Source organism: Delphinapterus leucas, chromosome 9 (assembly GCF_059928025.1).
Source record: "Delphinapterus leucas isolate spDelLeu-1000000601 "Yukka" chromosome 9, BTC_Dleu_Yukka2, whole genome shotgun sequence".
NCBI classification, from domain to species: domain Eukaryota; kingdom Metazoa; phylum Chordata; class Mammalia; order Artiodactyla; family Monodontidae; genus Delphinapterus; species Delphinapterus leucas.
Window position 1 is genome coordinate 65,676,435 of NC_143137.1, and position 21,136 is coordinate 65,697,570.

The following is a 21,136-nucleotide window of genomic DNA, read 5'->3' on the forward strand; positions in this document are numbered from 1 at the left end:
TTTATACAGACTTATAAATCAGTGACTTTCAATAAAAAATTTCCAAACCTTAAGTAGGGGCTTGGTAATGTATTAGGGAATCATATTGGGTGTTATGTTCAATCATAAAACTCAGCTTTGTCCCAAGAAAGTCTTTTGTTCTGTATGTATGTATTGAAAACCAGATGAAAAAAAATCCTATCCGTTTTTTATTGTCTTCAGCATGGCTGGTGTTTTATCACTTGCCAAATCATGGCCACCTGTGGCTCTGACTTGGCAGCTCTGTGTTTAATAGGCCAGACATTCTGTTCACAGGAAGGGCCTCCTGAAGCCTAAGTAAAAAGCAAGTGATTCACATGACCAAGGTTCTGATTATAAGGCCTTCTGAATACATAATTTGATGTGCTTTGCTTTGAGCCGACACACTATCCAGTGTTTTTGTTGGCTTCACTGCCAACGACTTTTGCACACAAACAATTAGTATCAAGTCGTTTGATTTTCCACACAGGAAACCCGGCGCAGAACAGTCAGTCCTCTAACCATATGTCTTCTCTTTTCCTATTGTTTTCATTCTGTTAAACTCCAGCCATTAACACATTAGTGGACCAATTACTGGGACATGGGACCCTCAGGAGCATAACACTCATAACCCCAAGACTCTCCCCAAATTTAGTTCAGAGGCCTTTCAGAATCACTTAAAGTGCAAGGTGAGCCTAGGTGAGTCAGTAGATAATGGGACCAGAGAGTGTAGAAGCAATAAATGGGTAAGATGTATAATTGGCTAGTTCTCCTAGAAGATTCTAAATGATGCCATATTTTCATCTATTTTTAGTGGTTTGAAAAATGTCTTTTAAAATAGTTTCTTCTGTGCTCTGAATCTCTATGCTAAATGTGGCCTGACTTCTAACACGGAATCTAATTAGCCACTTAACCTTGGGGGAAGACTATTGAGCCGCTCAGGTCTCAATTATCCTCACCTGTAAAACAAATGGGTTGGAGACTTGATCCTGAGGACCCTTTTAGTGGTTCTCAGTTTGGTCTGCACGTGGTATTCACATGGGGCACTCTAGAAAGTGCTGTTGCCCATGTCCTACCCCTGGAGATTCTGATTTAATGGTCTAGTATGGGTCAAAGCCTGAGTAGTAGAAAATAAAACCTTGACTGCATAGCAGAATCACCTGGGTAGCTTCTAAAATCAATGCCTAGTCTGCAGTAGTTCGTAAAACTTGCCAGGTGACTACAATGTGCAGCCAAGGCTGTGAGTCACTGTTCCAAAACAATATAATCTGTCATTTGACAAAAAACACTAAGGAGATCTGTGGATATGTTGGTGCTGCGCACTGTATGCATGTAAGATTACTCATGCCATCTACACTGATTAAATTTTGCAGCCTGACATAATCCTAAGCAAACATGGTCATTCATCTATTTACTGACTACTCACTTTACACTATGTTCTTTACTGAGTACTTATAACCATGTTTATAATGCTGCCACTTGCATGACAAGGTTTCTTGAAATCAAAAAATTAGAAAAATTTCGATACTTTATATTATAGAGCAAAATTAAACTTCACTAAGAAGTTCATGAATACACCTATTAAACACTAACATCTAGTATACATAAACAATGACTACTAAAAAATGAGCATAATCTTTGACCTAGTAATTTTAGTCCTATTAGTTGTAAGGATAAAGTACACAGAGATATACACATGAGTATCTTTTAGGTGATAAAAGATGTTTATCACATCTTTTGAAAGTGGCCCCAAGCCTCACAGAACATGTACTGTAAATTATAGTGAAATATTATTTAGTCATCATAATTTTAAATATATAATTACTGACAAAGAAATATTTCCATGATAATATGATCTGAATAAATGTATATCAAAAAAGATAACTGCTTTCCCTTGTAGTGGGTTCAGAAATGATTTTAACTTTATAATTTTTCTTTTACTTATTTGTAATTCTAATTATTCTACTATGTATTACTTATATTAAAAGTTTTAAAAATGCTTACGAGAACAAAAAACAGTTAAATGCTAAAACCAGTTTGGTTCCATTCAGCATTTATTTGACATTCATGTTTGTTTGTTTGTTTCGGTTTACCAATTTATGAAAAGCCTACTAATTACTCTGTAAAGTTTTTTGTAATTTTTGTTCTGAGAGAGAGAGAGAGAGACGGAGCCAGTGAGTTAGCTGGGATTTTAAGAGATATTGAGAGAAGGAAAAAAATTTACCGTTCTATTATCTAATTTTCAAATTATTCTGCTTTACAACTGAGCAAAGAAAAAAAACACACCCCAAAACAAACAAGCACTATAGTAGGCAGAATAATCCCTCCTCCATAGACGTCCGCATTCTAATTTCCAGAAACTGCGAATATGTTGTTACAAGGCAAAGGGGAATTAACGCTGCAGATGGAATTAATGTTGCTAATCAGCTGACCTTGCCATATTCGGGATGATTCAGGTGGGCCTCATGTAATCACAAGCGCCCTTATAGGCCAAGGAGGGAGGCGGGAGGTTCAGAGTGAGGCCGGCGCGAGAAAGAGTTACTGTGTGGTTACAGGCTTTCAAAATGGCGGGAGGGCTCCTGAGCCAAAGAATAGAGGCAGCGTCTAGAAGCTGGAAAAAGCAAGAAAATGGATTTTCTCTCAGAGCCTTCAGACAGGAACACAGCCCGGACAACCCCCTGATTTTAGCTCAGCAAGACCCGTTTTGAACTTCTGACCTTCAGAACTGTGAGTTAAGAAATTTATGCTGTTTTTGCTCATTGAGTTTGCAATAGTTGATCACAGCAATAATGGAAACGAATACAAGTGCTTATATGATATATAATGTGAAAAAAATACGGCCCGAAACGCTCATACTTTGGCTTGAGAGTAAACTCCTTTCTTCATTTTGCTCCCCTACTCCTAGTTAGATGAAAATTCTTACTGCTTTGCGTTATATTTGCTGCTAATCACAGTGATGTTAGGGCAGCTGTGGAGCAAGAATCTGATTTTCATATAAACCTGGGAGAGTCGTGAAAGAATAGAATGCATACTATCAAGTGATGAATTGGGAAAGAATAGAAAATAATGCAAAGGATTTAATTTTTAAAAACTTAAAAGTTTTTTGTAGTAGCCGAGAGTTATCCTGTGATTTTTAAAACGGAACCAGAGAAAGGGAAAAGTTGCAAACGTTAATAGAAGTGTGAAAATTCAAAGTAATCTAGGCTAAGGAAATTATCTTCATTATGGCTTAAGGACAGGAAAATAATTACATGGTTTTGCATGAGGATCTGAAAATTTTGCTTTGTTGTGGTTCATCTGCTTGGTTGGTTTTTCAGTCGCTGAGTGATGGGGGGTTTAGAAGTGGCAGTAATGTCATAAGAAAGAAATGCCAAAATTATAAAGTTAAACTCAATTCAGCTGCTGTAACCAAAATGGTGGGAATTGGGGTGTAACTGCTCAGGAATATCTGGATGTAGAAGTCAATATCTAAAGGAAGTGATGACTCTGAATCATAAAATAAAAGCTGAGTGTTTGTTAACAAATTGTAATATCATGGTTGTTTCTGAGGCAGGAGACAGTGCAAGTGCCAAATACAGAAAAAGCGTTCACATAGTGATAAAGATACGTTAGACGTATGTGAGTGGGCTTAATTGCTCTGTTTGTGATACATCCCTAATAATTTGAGACCAGTGATTTGGTGCTTTTTAGTTTTTCTTCCCAAACGGTTGAAGCTGTGGAGAGAAGGGTAAGGGTGGGAGCTGGGAGAGCGGGGAGGGCCTGGAGACCTTGAAGAGCAGGAGAGAGAAGCAGCTAGCAAAAAGGTGAGTGAATATTCCTGTCTTCAGACAACTTGAAGGATACTGCATGAACTGCAATGGGCTATAGCCAACACTTTATCACTGGCATTATTATTTAAGCTTTAAGATGTTGAATTATTTGGTAAATATCCTCAAGTGCGTCCAAAACAAACATGAGTTTTGAAGACAAAATAATCAAGTTCTAAAGTTTGAATTACCGAGGGACCGAACGCAACTTCACAAGCAGGCTAGTAATTTGACGTGACAGAACCTCTAGGAGACATCAGGGTAATAATGCCTTGGCTTTGGTGTAAGTCTCTGATACGTGACACCATCCAGCCCTATCACCCCCGCCTGGAGTCAGGAGGGGGGTGCAGTCCAGGTCACACTGTGCCACCTATAAGCTAGTTCGCTAGACTTCCCTGAGGCCTGATTTTCTCACCTATGAAACAATGATGGTGGCCATCATGGTAGTTGTAAGAATAATCAAACCAATAAAAGCAAACACCTGTAAATGCTTTTAGATATTCCCTGCTCCCTTTACTTACATTAACTAATTTTATCCTCACAACAACATCATGAAATACATTGTTCTTATCCCTGTATTACGGACGCGGGAGAGAGGCGCAGAGAGATTAAGTTGCCAAATAGTATATATCTAAAAAGCAAGAGCTGGAAGATGAATCCAGAATGCTGCCTACAGATCTCAAGCTCTTAACCACCACTTAGTGATGTTCCCGCCTTCTCATTGGTCTGTCATAGGGATTTAATTAGATAAACATGATGTGTATAAATAGCATCTTCCCCTTTACCCTCCTGGCTACATCTTTCCCCTCTTTTTCAAATGGTTGTTAAAGACAAAAGGGGAAATATTACCATTTTCTTGTATCGAACTACTCACTGGATTCACTTACTGTTCTTCACATGTTCTAATATTAAAATATAATTAAACATGAGCTGCAAACCTCCTCCTATAGCAAGCTTTCTCAAATTGGGCACTATTGAAATGTTAGACCAGATGATTCTTTGTGGTAGGAGACAGCTGTGCATCGTTGAAAGATTAGCAGCATCCCTGCCCTCTTGTCCTTCGCCTACTAGAGGCCCAGAGCTGTTGGGACAACCCAAAATGTCCCCAGGTATTTCCAAATGTCCCCTGGGGAGCAAAGTCAACTACAGTTAAGAACCCTTGTTCTAAAGTAAGAAAAATTCAGTTTATCTGTTGTGGACTTTGATTATGTTAGAATGTTACTTGTTGAATGCAAGTTTGGTTTTAAAAATTCATTTTTAATACACCTACTCTTACCCTTGATATTCTATAAATATCAATTTTCATATCTTTTACTACTGTGTTGAGGAAAGATTTGGGGAAAAGTAACTTTTACCCTTAAATATAGGAGGAATTGGGGAAACTAGAGTAATCAAAAACACTCCTTTAAATTATTAGGTTAGCAGCTTATTTTTACATTTCCTCTTGGAAGATATGATTTCCTTGTATAGGACAGTGGCCAGCAAAGTGATCTGGGCATTGGGAGTAGCAACTCTGTCAGCTACCTCATACTGTTTGAGTTAAATGAGGAGGAGGGTACTAGTGATATACTTTTACGTAGTATATAGCCACTGAGTTAAAATGTCTGTTTGATTATAGCAGAGAGTGGCTTATATTAGAGACTCTGTTTCCATTTTCACTAGAAAAAATTGTGTGTCCCCTCCTCCAATAGTTACAGTTCCCGCCTCTTTAACCACAGTGCTTGGGGCACAGCAGGAAAGGAGATCTAGGCACAGGGTCCCAGAGTCTGTCTTCTTGGCTCAGCATGTGAGGTTTGGGTGGTAGGTTTGTGTACACACGTGGTAGGCTGGAGTCTTTCTTTTTTGTTTTTTTTTTTAAATACTTGGCAAAGAGCATTTCTTGCTCCCTTTCAGTGAACAAAGACTGATATTTCACCAAGAAGTTTTGTGTTTAAAATAATTAAAAGCTTATTATAACCATAATCTAAGAGCTGTGAGACGAAGATAATTTGCATGACAGGTAAGTTTAAGTTTATGGAGTAATGGTAAGAAACAAACATAGGTGTGAAATAGTTGATGCAGGAACATTTAATAGAAAAAGTACAGAAAATTCTATATATCTTTATATCTTTAGATTTATCCATTCATGTCTGAGGTACCTTTATATCAATCATCTATCTTGCTATTCATCTATTATAAAAAGTAAATGTCAAGCACATGTTAGAGGAGAGCTTGACACGTTAAGAACTGAGTATATACTAGTTATTAGCTATCACTTCCTGACTGCTTATGGTAAGGATTTTGAGATGGTTAAGCTGATAGGTCAGCAAAACCGAAGGTGAACAATTGCAGTCTCATAATTGCAGACAAGAATACACCTGAGAATCTGAAAGGGAGTAAGATTTTACAACGTTTTAGGTATATATGAAATAAAAAAGTGCAAAGGGGAGGGGAAAAAGAGGAAAAGGCAGAACTAAATGCAGTAATTGGGGCACAATCAGGGATTCATTTGGGATGGAGATGGGGAAAGAGGCAAGTGCAAAAAGTGCAGAAAAACGTGGAAGTGGTTATATAATAATAGAGAAGAATGAAGAAGGGGGAACTTAGAAAGGTGATACTGAATAATAAGATCATCCTTAACGTTTCTTTATTCATCACAAGGAAAAAACTTAAATTTGTAAAAAGCTCTTCCAAGAGGGCAGGGATAGAACTCTGGTTTAGACAGCTTTAATTTAGACAGATTTCTTTGGAACAGCTTTATTGAAAGTGATTCTGGATGATCTCCCAGTAAAGCTAAGTCATTAGGAACAAAAGATTTCTGGGAAGCAAAATATTTTAAGGGATTACTGGTTTGGTTAATTAGATCTACTTGGACTTAACGAGTTCATACCCTCCTGGTGGTGTCAGTTGGGTCACTGGGTTTCATTCCGGAGGAAAATCTATTGTAAGGCAGCAGAGGAATGACAGTCAGGCCTAAAATGCCTCATGAGCTTGTAGAGACTTTAAATGTCAACCAGTACAATGTGTTGAAACATGATAACCGGAAGATTCCGAAGGCTAAGGCCTTACATAAAACCATTAATGTCAGGGAGTAATATATTATGAAAAGTCGTTCTTCAATTTATGAATGAGACAACTAGAGTCCTTTTAATAAAATACTCTCTTCAAAATATATTTCAGTATTGCTCATATGCATTAAAATAGGTTCAATTTCATTTAATCCCCAGATGGGACTTAGAAAAGGACATGTACTAATTCTCTTCTTTTTTATCATGTTCCCGATTGATAATATTATCAGTAGGAAATAAACTTACTCTGTAGTAGGAAAATTGTACCACATGTGAATAAAACTTTCAAAACTTAATGAAAAATTTTTAACTACTTTTTTTTTAACTGTATATATAATAATGATGTAGGATGCCCTTAAGGTAAAGGGATATTTCTGTAGCCAGTGTGAGAGGAGTGTGTGTATCTGACAATACACTCCTAGTTAACAAAGCTGTTTACTGTGTGCTGACACACACATACATAGAAAAAAAAAAATGGCTTTTTATTCATGACATTCTATGGTTTAGTTTGTTAAAATTTTATTTTTTATAAATTTGCAATATCAACACTTTGATAGGGAATGAAAAATATTTTATATAAACATTTTATAGAATTATTTTCTACTGCATGGATAGCGTTGAGGGAATTTACCCTTCTAACCTTGCAAAGGCTGTTTTTATTGCATTAAAGTATATAAAAATGCCCAGTGAAAATTCAACAGTCGTAATAGCATTGTGGCATTATGGTTTCTCTTAGAAATAAAATCAACTTCTCAATCTAGAAAGATCTTCTAGGATTTACTGTCTCAAATCATTTCATAAAATTTTTTTACAAATTGATTAACTTAGTTATACCATGAGGGTCAATAGGCCTTCTCGACCTTCATTGGCACAGATCCTACGGAAATTATAATGGCCATAGCTACTACCTTAGTCCAGCTCCATTGCAGAAACTTACTCTGGTAAAAATGAGTGAAGGCTTGTAAATGAAAGAAGAGTAATTAATTAAAACATGTTTTTGTTTATTTTAAAATGCTTTATCAAAATCTTCAGAGAGGTGGCTGAGGCACTGGGCAATCTCATCTAAAAAGTGATGAAGTGATCTAGCAGGTCATGCTTGCTTGTTAGCTTCAACTCTGGTTCAAGGAATTCTAGTGAGTACCATCTTCTCGGCCTCCTCATTTCCTTGACATTTGATAGTGACATCGTGGATGAGCTAGCTCTCTCTATATTACTTTAGTCCAGTGGAAATAAATATCAAGTATTATCTGAAGGATAAATGTTAAGAGCTATGGATGTGCAAATACCTATTCTAAACACGGTGGAGGTCTGAGGTGAAACAAAGTTCGTGAAAGCCATCTTGAGATGGGCTTACTGTGATTGAGAAGTTCTTTTCTTTGTACAAAATCCATGTTGATTTGACTGTAATCCTCTTTCCTAATGGATGCTACACTCTATCATAATAGCTATAATATAATAATAGAGTCACAATATAGATATTTTCTATTACCTTTTTGCAAGGAATTATCTAATATACTGATAAAAATGGCCAAGATAACAGTAAGAGTAGTTTTGGAGAAAAAAAATTCTGTAAACATTGTTTATTTTGGGGTACATAAGTAATATCTCATTTGGTTAAATATCTCTGTTGCCTATTCAATCTATAAATATTTTAGGATGCTGATCCACATAAATCCTACATTTTTACTTGCAATACGGTCAGTGGAAATAGTTCAAGAATAGGTTCACATAATATTTCCACTGTAATGGCTCAGTAAACTCTAGCATCTGTATGGGCAGTGGCTCAAGGCTGAAGAAATCAAGCCGGCAGCTGTGGAAACAGGGATATTAAAATTCTTAGAGTGGGAGTGGAGGGGAGCCTGGAAAAATCAGCTGATTCTGCATCTTCTTGTTGCAGCACGGAGGATGAACGATCGGGGTGGTTACATGCTTTTAGGTGTGGAAACCAGTAGGGAATGAGGCTCTGCTTTTTCAAACAGTAATCAATGAGGAAAAGTCAATTCAAATAATGAAAATTTCAGAAGTTTCAGAACCATGGATTAATGCTGCTAAGCAGGCTTGCAGTCCATTCATCTTCTTATATTTTGATACTTAAGAGTGCAAGCAGGAAAGCTTGGAGGACATAAACCAACATAGCAGTATTTCATGAAATAGTCATTTAAGTGGAGAACTTGTGGAAAGGTACATAGACAGAAAGGTTACTTAAAATATCCCCACAAGTATTTTTTTTGAAGCCGATGTTGGAACAAGCAGAAAACTTGCACTAGGTTGTAATTCTGTTTATTCAATAGAATCTATTGAGTGAAAAATGACTAATGGTTTTAGTGCTAAGTAACTTTCAGTAATTTGATAAGGTCCTAAGAGGGAACTTTGTAGGGAATCTGTTTCTAGAATCCGGGTTGTAAACTTGGGTTTGAAACTGATTACCTATAAAATTCAAGGCGAAATTCTAACCTTTCGGGATGTTGTGACAGTAAATATCTCAATGACATATTTGGGTTGCTCCCAAATATAAGAAACATAATATATAAATGGTCACGTTTTCTTCTATATAGAATTCATTCTATAAAGATGATGATCTTCTGTTATCTAACTCTTTCATATTTATCCAGTTGAGAATGGATTTTAGTACATTCCAGCCATACCAGTTCTGGAATGGAGACTATAGCCTGTTGCTTACCAGATCTGGTACTGAAAAAATACATAACACTCTGTTCTTTAATCCAAATTCTGTTAAGTTCTTTTTTATTAAGATTCCATTCTAGTTACTAGGTGATACTGCATTGGTATCAATACATTCCATGAGATAATAGCAATTAACCACTGAGCAAATACATTTTCCATGAAAGAATAAAATGGGGTCGTGCTACCTTGGTATCAGGGCCTCTTTAACATTTTGAGACTGTTTGCTAATACCAAAACAGGGTTATAAAAATTGTGGATAATTTCAAAAGTACTTTTTCTGAGTTGTGACCTGGATATCTTGGAATCCATTGACCTTGTCTTCTCCATGGAAAGCCTTGGAAGTTTCAGATGACTCCTCTCTTCAAGGCCACAGAAGATTCTGGGCTGCCTTTGGGCCATCGGTGAGCATAGACAACCTTTCCAGCAGTCTCAACGCTATTACTTTTATTCCATTAGGACATATGAAACATTTTTCAAGGTGTCACTTGCCAGGTTTCTAGAAAGATATCAGGCACTATATTCTTCTCTGAGTATCCAGATTTTTAAGGACCACGTTGCTTTATCTGTCTCCTTTCCCTCTGGGTGTAATCCTGGAGGCGGGGGTGATGTGCAGGGTGGCTTCAGAGAGACATGGGTATACAAGCTCTTACTCTGGCTGTGGCTTCCTTTTCTGTCCTCAACTCTTGGATTCTTCAGTTTAGGTTAGAAAAACTGACTCTTAATATATTTGAGAAGAATAAGTGAAAATCTTATTTGTGCAGGTATTTGTTTCCTTTCATCTTACTGTCTCTGCCAGAACTCTTAAGTGGAAAGGTCGAGGCCTGACTCTTTACACACTGTTCTGGATAAGCTGTGACTTCACCTGTTTGAGATGAGAGGCCAAGGTTACCCTGGCTGTTTCATAAAATGGGTGTACAATCGTGATTCAAAAGGGAATTACTCTGGTACAGTAGATATATGAGCAATGTGAAAATGTTCCCACCGCATTTCCATTTACAGCTAAGCCTTTTTCATAAGAACAAAATTTGTAATATCTGTATAGTCATAAAGTAATAGGAATAAAGTCATTTGGGGATAACACCAGAAGTCTAAATTCAAATCCTTTACTGAATGTGAGGCTCAGGCAAAATTGTTCTCCTGGCCCTAAGTGTGACAGGTCTTGCCTCGACCCACTCAAACATGAAAACAGAAGTACTGATCTGGTAAATTGCACCAAAATCAGTCTATTCCCAATGTTGTGAACGTGGTAAAAGTCAAACCGCAAACCAATAGAATTGGTTGGCAAATCTTCAAAGAGAAAATCTGTGAGTCTACGAGGCATATATACGTCGTCAAATTTTGCCAAGAGATTGGAAAGGCAAGGTTTGTGTTCTTGTGTGAAGTGACATTTGTTAGGTAAAGCAATAAAGTATATAATTTGAGGCTAAATGCTAAGCTGTTTGACAAAGCCAGTGAAGAAGAAAAATCCATCTTTGCTTTCCATTTCGTTTAGAAAGTCCTTTTCCCCCCATCTTTTTGTGTGTATGCTCACCATTCAGTTTTCCACCATGATTACATTGTCTGGAACAGTAAGCAGCTAGATTAGAATAGTAAATATATTTTTTTCTGTGAAATTAAGATATTTGTATAATAGTCACCCAGCTTTTATGAGAGGAAGAAGACAATATGTCTGGGGCTTTCAACTATCTTTATATGGTCTCATTACTACTTCTAAAATATATCAAGTAGAATCCCAATTCCTGTGTAGAAAACACATTGGCGGTCTCTTCTTCTCTAGAAAGCTCATTAATACCCTGAAGATCCAACACTATTATTATACTCTTCTCTTGATAGACTTAAACCACATCTCCTATAAAAAGAAATGTAAGCAGGCAATTCTTCACACAGCACAGGCAGAAAGTTAAAATTGTATGCAATCAAATAACCCAGAGATATTCTAAGCTTTTACTATTATATCCCTTTTATCCCTTTTTTCATATGTATCTTGTCTTTACTTCTTTACTTTATTTCCTGTTTACTTCTATTTATAATTGGACTTTAAACTCAGTATTGTATCCATGTTATGTACCCATATTGTTAAATATCCCTCAAAAGTGTGATTTCTAAACAGTGGAGGTATGATAACTCAGTAGTATGGATGTATCCTGTTATTTTTCAGCCATTTTATAATATGTGATGTTTAGGATATTTCTAATGTGTTATAAATAGCTCTGTAAAAATACCCTTGTTTCTTTGTGCATTTTTCTAATTAGTTGTTTGGGGTAAGTTTCTGGATTTGGAACTAGTAGGTCAGAGTTAGGAGAGTTCTTACGATCTTTGATAGATACTAAGTTGCTCTCCAGAAGTTTTGTACTGATTTAAACTTCCACAGGCTATAGTTACTTTAAGAGTTGAAGTTAAATGGCTCTGCAGGTCAGCATTCTGCCTGCCAGAGGAAGATGTTTTATTAGGATTTGGTGGGATAATTTATAATTCACATGGTATTGATTATTATTGTCACATTAACGTACACCTGGCATTCTGTTTGGGGGGAGGGCCTATGCATTATGCAAGGAGAGAAAGGTTAGTTTTTGTCTGTATTTCCTTAAATACAAAAAGATTGCTGTTTAAATGAAACACAAATAGCTCACATATCCATATAAACAAGTATCACCCCAATCCACACTCCCAGTCCAGCCCTCTGACGTTATTCCAGAAACTTTTAGAACTTCTGACTATTCAGGAAACAGTGATCTTCTGTGCTCAGGTTGTATATAATTCCTGGGATACTCGTACTTGGTTGAAGTCCTTCTCAATATTCATGCTTTCTTCAAATCCATTTCCTTGGCAAAACCTTCCAAGAGATTCTTCAACTATTTAGTTAGAATCAGTTACTCATTGCTCTGTTTTACTTCTGATAATACCTTTCTTTTACCTGATTTAATACTGATTTTCAAAATTTTCCACAACTCGATTGTAACTTACCAAATAAAGTATTAAAGGTTGTATTCACAACACTGTCTAGCCCAGAACTTTGTATGTATGAAATGTTCAGTAAAGCGTTGTTTGAAGTGAACTGAAATGACATAATGACATGATAGTATCTGTCTTGTAAAATCCATCCATTTAAGTAAGGCTCTATCTGTTATGTTGCAGGAGTTGAACTAATTCCATCTTATAGTAGTGGTATAAGTTAAGAAATAGGCTTTACTGGGAAAAGGAAAATTTCATATAGAGAAAGGAAAGCATGAGTTTCTGTGATCCCCACATCATGTGGTTGAGAGCCACACAGAGGATGGGGCACACCTGTGTGGATGTGGATTCTGATGCACAGACCTCACCCCCACTTCAGTTACTCTCCTTTCTTGTGGTACAGTTCTGAGAACCATCTCACCTGTGGGATAATACACACCAGGTAGTCTGGATTTGGGGTATCAGCTGTTTAATAAGTTACCTGGGAATGCCAACTGCTCATGACCAGGAGACTTTGGACCAGTGGGATATTGTGGCTTCTCATGCTGGTAGAAGGGAAACGTGGGTTCCTTTGGAAGCTGAGTTTAAGTGCAGTCTTCCAATTGGGGTATGGAGAGAAGCACCTCTTTCTTTTTCCAGCATCCAAAAGGTGTCTTACACTGGCCACCCAGAATGGGCTCCCAGGTCATTTTCAGACCACTCAGTGTTCCATCAACCGCTTTCCTTCATGTAGGACACCTTTCGAGGCATACAGCAATAACCCTTCTATCTGTTATCCTTACATTTCCATGACTTGTTTTTCCAGCAGACATTTAAGTGTTATTATATGTTAGGTGCTATGATAAGTGAAGAAATAAAAAATAACATAGTCTTTGCACAAAGTGCTTGCTGTCCAATGGAGCTCTGTTCTGATGTAATCAATTCGGGAAGCAAGCTTTGAAATTTTTATGGCTAAAATAGAATTACATTAATCTTTAAATAAGTAATTTACTAGTCAAATTAACATGGAGAATAAAGCCAGTTGTGGTAGATGAGATGGAAGTATTACAAGTATTTGTGGTCAACAGTCACCTCTGACTGTAATCCATCTTTCTTGACAATTCTGCTTTTCTCTTAAATGAAAAGTCCTCTTAACTTTTAACTCATGCCCTATACCTGGGGAGCCTCTATGTAAATTCAAGACTTACATGGATATATAGTCATTTCTGTAATGAAAACTAAAATCATGATACTGAAAATATATCCATTTAAGTTTCTCTAAATTTCTAAGAATTATAAACAATGAGATACATGAGGACAAATTATTTGCAGTAGTAAAACTTGATATACTAACAGAGTCCATAGACGAGCTTTTACCTAACTATGATGAAACATATGTGTAATCCTGGTGTCTCCGTGGTTTCCATCCCAGCTGCTCAGCTCTTTCCAAAGCTGAGGCACACTGATGTGTGAGGTGTCCACATCTCCAACCCCTAGACTTTCCTCATTGGCTAACCTGATCCTCACTGCACACTGGGTAGCAAAAATGAAACCCTTTTTTCCTGGGGTGCAACAAACAGGTTATTCCTGGGTTCGATTTACTAAAGGACCTGATAAAAATCACTAACATACGCTTGAGGGCAAACAAAGCCAAAAACAGCACGTGGGTATTATTATGGTCAAGATATAGAAGGTAGGTTTACAACCACACTCAATGGATTTAGTACTTATTATTTGAACACTCAGTCTTTGTGACTCTGTATTTTACATGTCTTCTTTTGGGAGTAAATGGATGCCCTGTTTGGAGACTATCCGTAGGACTAGGCCCCAACTTCGCAGTATCTTTGAATGAATTTGAAACAGGTCATCAGCTGTCCTCATAACTGCCTGTGGTATATGTGACAGAATCTGGCAAAATCAGGACTATGATTAGAGCTGGTATCTGATAAATTCCAGTTGGCTTCACTCAGTAGGTTTCCTGTAAATGTTAGAAGATGAGAACAATGTTGTTTTGATATTAGGAAAACTTGTAGTTGAAGCTTTTATCTAGAAATATTAAAGTTCTTGGTAAAACACAACCTCATTAATCTTTAGTCTTATTAACATTTTTTAAAAGAATAGATAAATATTAAATAAGGTAAACTTTCTTTTCAGACAGTTTTCCCTAGATTTACCGTTTGGTACTTGGATTAAATCAATAAAAGATGAAGAAAGTATACTGGTTAATTCAATCTCTTTTTGACGAAGTGAAAGGTAAGACTTGGATACAGGAAGAATGGTTGGTTCATTTGTATCCAGGACCAGCATCAACTGGGCACTGTCTGCCAGGCCCCTCAGGGATGTGGAGGCGAGTGGAAGTCGTTATCATGTCACTGAACTCCTGAGCCGCCTGCTTCCTGGACAGCCACAGTGATCCTCCGAACTCTGGCACATCTGGGGCTCTATTTCAAACGCACTTACTCAGCACACAGGATTAGGATCCAGACAACCAGGTTAGCTAGCTCAGTGACCTTAGATAATTGTTTATCTCTCTGGTTTTAAGTTAGTTCAGGTACAGAATGAGAATAAGGGTAACATCTATACCTTATTCTCTAACCTCTTTGTTACGCTAAAGCCAGTTTAGCACTTAAAGCTACCGTACTCAGAGCACTTACTATGTAGGAGCTATTATGCTTAAAATTCTAATAGTGGGGCTTCCCTGGTGGCGCAGTGGTTGAGAGTCCGCCTGCCAATGCAGGGGACACGGGTTCGTGTCCTGGTCCGGGAAGATCCCACGTGCCGCGGAGCGGCTGGACCCGTGAGCCATGGCTGCTGAGCCTGCGTGTCCGGAGCCCGTGCTCTGCAATGGGAGAGGCCACAACAGTGAGAGGCCCACGTACTGGGGGGGAAAAAAAAAAACAAAAAGAACTCTAATAATGGAATGTAAAGGTATGTGGTTCCAAAAGGGAAAGTGAAAGATTGCCTGGAAGTTTGGCAGACTTTTTGCAGGGAGTAGGGATGACTAAATTGACTCTTGAAAGTTACGCAGAATTCTACTTGTAAGGAACAATCCAGGAGGCTGATAAACTTTTATTTCTACCTTCTATTTTAATGTTTTTATCTTAGTTTTTTAAAATTTTCTGAATTAATATATATGAATCACTGAGCTCAGCATCCTGGCTCCAAGTACTTCTTACTCAACAAGTATTAGTTCCATTCTTTCCCATCCCCACTTTTCTTCTCTAGTTAGCATGTCTGTGAGAGGTGGGTTAGGAGGGAGTTAAAGATGATGGCCCTTGAAAGAGGAACAGGATTTCAGCATGCAGTGATGGAGGAGGAACAGCCCTGATGGTGGAAAAGTCCCGCTTAAAGGCATAGAGATGGGAAGCATGTTCAAGAAATAAAGCTCTGCTGTTTGAAATATAAAGTACCCCAAAGTGAAAGATGAGGATATCAGGTTAAAATAATAGGATAAACGCAGATCATCATGGATTTGCAATGCCAATTTAGATAATGATTGTCAAATAAGCAAAAGGACATAGGATTTCTTATGTCAAATAAAGAGCATGTATCACTCATTTAGATGGGACCAGTAAGGATGTGAAGACACCTACATATTTAGAAACAGGAATTATGCTAATATCATCATCCTCAGGAGAAAAATGTGTGTAACACGAGACAGAAAACCATCAGAGATTGAATTGCCTCCTTAGAAATCCTTTTTTTCCTTATTTTTAAATAACTCATTCATTATTTGGTACAATATAGGAAATACTGTTCTTTATATGGATATTATTTCAGAGACAAAATGCTTTAAAAATGCTGTTGTGAGTTACATAATGATTACGAACCTGAACAACGATTTCATTATGTAAAATGTATTTACATACACATTAATGTTAAAAGGATTCCAATGTTTTAGAAAGTCATACAAGATGAACCTTAGGAGAAAATCACTGAAATGGGTTGCATTTCAAAGTTTAGACTATATAAAAAATTGTCAGTTTGCCATAATTATGCATGGAAGACAATTTTTGATAATACCCTATTTGAAATCTTTTCATTAAAATGTTTTTTTTAAAACACATCAACATAGAGACATTGTAGAAATGAGTGTTTTAATGAGAGGTACTAGATCTGAAAATTACATGGATCTTGCCTGTTATTCAATGTGTATGCTTTTTAGGTTGGCTACTACATACCTTAATGAACCAGTGATTTTTTTATGGTATTAATAGCCTGAATCTCTTAAGGGGAGACAAAGGATCCCAGCATGATATACCTGAATTTAGATAGAACTCTTTTTAAGCCTGGATAGTAGCTCTGTGAGCAGTGTACTGCATTAGAAATGGACTTGGAATTGAACAAGGATTACAGGGTTCTAGGCTCATCACCTGCTATTTAATCTTGTGGCTCAGGCAGATCTGAGCCCCCTTTTTGTCTTCTCTAATGATGACGCCAGCACTTACGTAGTTTTTGTGAGGACCAAAATAAAAAATAATTACTTTTTACTGTGTGAAAATGCTACTAAGTACTAAACAGACATGACAAATTGAAGTACATTTGGCACACAAATGGATTGGCTGCCTCCAGAATTTGTTTCACAGTAAATACACATGTTGAAATTCTTTGAAGAACGTTTCATGCATTTATCAATGTCAACAGATTGTTACTGTGAATGTTATAAAACACCTTGGTTTAAAGGAAGTATAAGATCATGTGCCATCCCCAAATTTAGGAAGTAGAGGGAAAAAAATGTTTCAAAATTGTATCTCTTTGTTTAAGAAAGACCCAGATTATCAACCAACACGACAATAATGAGCTAACATCACTATCACAGTCTATTTTACGAATGTGTGAACCTTCAGAATATAGTACTAAGGGCCACAGGTACTGAATCTTAAACCTGAAAAGGAGTCATCTTGACTCTTACCAATTTACAAAAACTTTCGCTGCACAAATTGGGCGGGCTGAGAGAATCTATAAACTATTATTAATCATTTTTAACACAGTTTTCAAGCCAACTGATCAAATTAAATTTTATTTTCATACCAGGCGAGATAATGTGGTGAGATTCATGAGCAATCAATTCAACTCTCTTCAGAAGATGGAAAATGGCATGTTTAGAATCTGTGGTTACCCAGAAATATTTCTTGAATTTATGTGTGATCTGACATACTGGACCACTCTTACATTCTCAAACTACCGTCAACATTATTTGAAAGAAAACAATTTTGCTTATTCACATAGTATAAAATAACTATGCTTTATAAGAGTTAAAGGTGGCTACTAAGATTGCATAAGGAACACTTAGATGAAAAATTGATGTAAGAAAAGGCAGTATAGTCTTCAGGGATGATCTTTGGGATCTGTATATTGCTACAAAATAGAAGCTTAAAATCTTTAATTTGTCAAAAAGTATGAATGTGTGAGCAGCAAACCTGGGTAGGAAAACTCCTGGATGCCAGGGAGGAAAAAAGGACAAAAGAATTAGGGGTAACAGTGTCTGGTGTTCACACAGGAACAAAAACAGGGTCTGCTCCCACCTGCCAGAATGGAAAACCTCAACGTAGACAAGACCTTGGGTAAAGAACACAGAGGCTTTGTCCTGGGCTTAGTAGTGGGGAAAAATTAGGCCTGAATGAGCAATACATCTAATACATGTTCAAAAGTTTGAACGAAAAATGTTTTGTTTTGCATGTTGAGTTCAGAGGTTTAAAAAAATGTTTCACGTCAAAGTTGTAACATTCAGTTTATATGACTTACAAAAATACTTGTTAGCTGTATTAACTTCATTATCTTGCTAATAATTATGTCACAGTGAGAGATAGTTACCTAACATGTGGTGTGCTGCTTTATCAGAAAACAGCATCGATCTTATTTTATTTGATATACTTGCCCTGGCATCTTGCCCTCAGATCACCAGTGACTTTTAGCCTGGTTAACTAATTTCTGGAACTCATTGCCCATAACTACCTCAGAAAGTCCACATTTTATAGAGTGAGCCTTAATAAAATTATATCCTAGTACTAACATTTTTGAAATACTACCTTTTTCTAGAATTGGTACTTTTCTGTATAGTAATTTGTTTGACTACAGTAAAAGAAAACAGTAATTAGATTCAAGGAATATTTCATTTCACTGAAGAAAATATTAAAAAGTTATAGTCATTCAAGAAATACCTGAATTTAAGTACTGAAACGATTCATAGTAAAAATATCTCAGAAGAGTGAGACATATGCTTATGTTTCATGCTATTGCTCCATGAGTTTAACATATGAACAGTTCTACCTGAGCCTTGCTTGCCCTGTAAGGAAACATTGTAAAAGCTTTGGCGTGTTTGGTTTTATGTCGGGGCGCAAGCTCAGACTTCAGTTAAAAAACTGTTGCTGATCAAAAACTATTGCATTAAAGGATGTATTTACAAGACTTTCACATACATGTCTAGAAATGGCAAATGATTACAAGTTTCACTCCAAACTAAGTAGTCTGATAGTACAAGTGAGCGTTCACCAGTGTGTTAAAATTTTCTGGTATATATTAAATATAAATTACTTTAATTTGCAGGTTAAAATATTTATTCTAAACAAAAATCAAATATTAGTAGAAAGAAACCCTGAGGCACCCCTGCGGAATCTTTGGATTTTGGAGAACACAGTTCTAAATCTATACAAGTTGAAAGACTTCTTCAGTTTAGCATGGGGCTACCTTTCCTAAATCTTCACTCCACAGTTTTATTGGGGGTGAGTGGAAGGGGGGAGGTGCTTTGCTTAAAATTCTAGGTATTATTTTTCTTAAGATATGAAAGCAAACATGTAAAAATTGAAATAGCATTGAATAACATTCTGTAGCAATAAGTTTTAATATCATATATCAAATTTTATTGGAACCTGATATATTATTTTAAAAGTTATATGTAGGTATAGGAAATAAAACTTTTTATGTGGTAAGTTAGTAAATTTCAAAGATAATTGAGGAAACAGGAGACCTGTCGTATCTATAAATATTACAATCTATGTGAATTGTAATACATTTATGGTGAGTCTTCAGCTGCTTTATTCAGCAGGCAAATGTCTTTTATGTTAGTAGACAAAGAGTCTTTTCTAAAGGAGAAAATAAAAAGTTTTAAAGTCACTTCTAAATCCACCATTCTGCTTAGGAAATTAGTGTCAGATTTAGTTACTGTAGTAACCGATGGTTGTGTATCTTTGACACATTAAAATAGATTGTTGCTGAAATCATGCTCTAGGACAAAGTTATTTGAGGGTGAATTAGGATTCTATGTAATATTAGTAGCTAAATTTCCCATATTTAATGGAAAATTCCATGTAGTAAGGAGTTCTTAATTAAAATGGTATTAATAAGTGGAGAACTGTGGAGAGAATATTATAAATTCATGTTTGAACATTTCTTCAGTGGTTTTCCTTCAACAGAAAGCGTGTGCAGTCTTTGAGGGTTCCCTTCATCTAGTAATTCACAGAAGGGGGAGGGTTTTAGTTTTTTCAACCTCCTCTCTAGAGGCAGCCTTCTCCTCTGCTGCTCCATCCTATCCTGGAGCCTTCATTGCCCACCACTGCTGGGAATTCAGGGCATGCACTTTCGTCTTCTCTCAGTGCCATCACTGACAGTCTGGATGATAAGGAATATTTCCTGTAATCTCTCTGTAATTGCAAACTTCATATAACTCACTGACTACTTTCTCTCTACGTACGTCTAGTGTACAATGTTTCTTCTCTCTTGGCTAACATTTTCTCATATCCCTTGTTTTGTGCAAGGATGAAAAATGATATGAACTGCCACCCCCAAGGGATATTATGACTGGTTAGTCGGTGAAGGGAAATTTTGGTTTCTTTGGAATCCTGGGATATTTTTAGGACCCTAGAAATAACACTCTTCTCATATGATGCAGCAATCCCACTTGTGGGCATATACCCAGAGAAAACCAGAATTCAAAAAGACACATGCACCCCAATGTTCATTGCAGCACTATTCACAATAGCCAAGACATGGAAGCAACGTAAATGTCCATGGACAAATGAATGGATAAAGAAGATGTGGTACATATATACAATGGAATATTACTCAGCCATAAAAAGGAACAAAATTGGGTCATTTGTAGAGATGTGGATGGACCTAGAGTCTGTTATACAGAGTGAAGTAAGTCAGAGAAAAACAAATTATTATATATTAACACATATATGTGGAATTTAGAAAAATGGTATAGATCTTATTTGCTAAGCAGAAATAGACATACAGATGTAGAGAACAAACAATACCAATGGATACCAAGGGGGAGGGGGGATGGGATGAATTGGGAGATGGGGATTGACATATACACACTATTGATACTGTTTATAAAATAGATAACTAATGAGAACCTACTGTATAGTTCAGGGAACTATACTCAATGCTCTGTGATGACCTAAATGGGAAGGAAATCCAAAATAGAGGGGAGATATGTATATGTATAGCTGATTCACTTTGCTGTACAGTAGAAACTAACACAACATTGTAAAGCAGCTATACACAAGTTATACCAAAAAAAAAACAAACACTTGAGCCTGCAAAAGCAAAATAAATATGCTGAGCAAGATTTGAAATGTAAAAAAAAGCAACACAAAAGCAGTTCCATGCATTAACTCATGAGTAATATATGCAAGTGATGAATTAGACTCAAGCTAGTGGTGGACA

At 36.7% G+C, this 21,136-nt stretch overlaps 1 long non-coding RNA gene across 1 annotated transcript in view; it reads left to right on the forward strand.

Annotated features, from left to right (window-relative positions):
• The window catches only part of LOC149748423 (uncharacterized), a 63,548-nt gene extending 42,799 nt beyond the window's left edge, over positions 1-20,749 (forward strand). Inside the window, exon 3 of the long non-coding RNA XR_016394362.1 lies at positions 2,553-20,749. This is a non-coding gene — a long non-coding RNA (uncharacterized LOC149748423). The remainder of the gene's footprint in view (positions 1-2,552) is intronic.
• Positions 20,750-21,136: the final 387 nt, after the last annotated feature.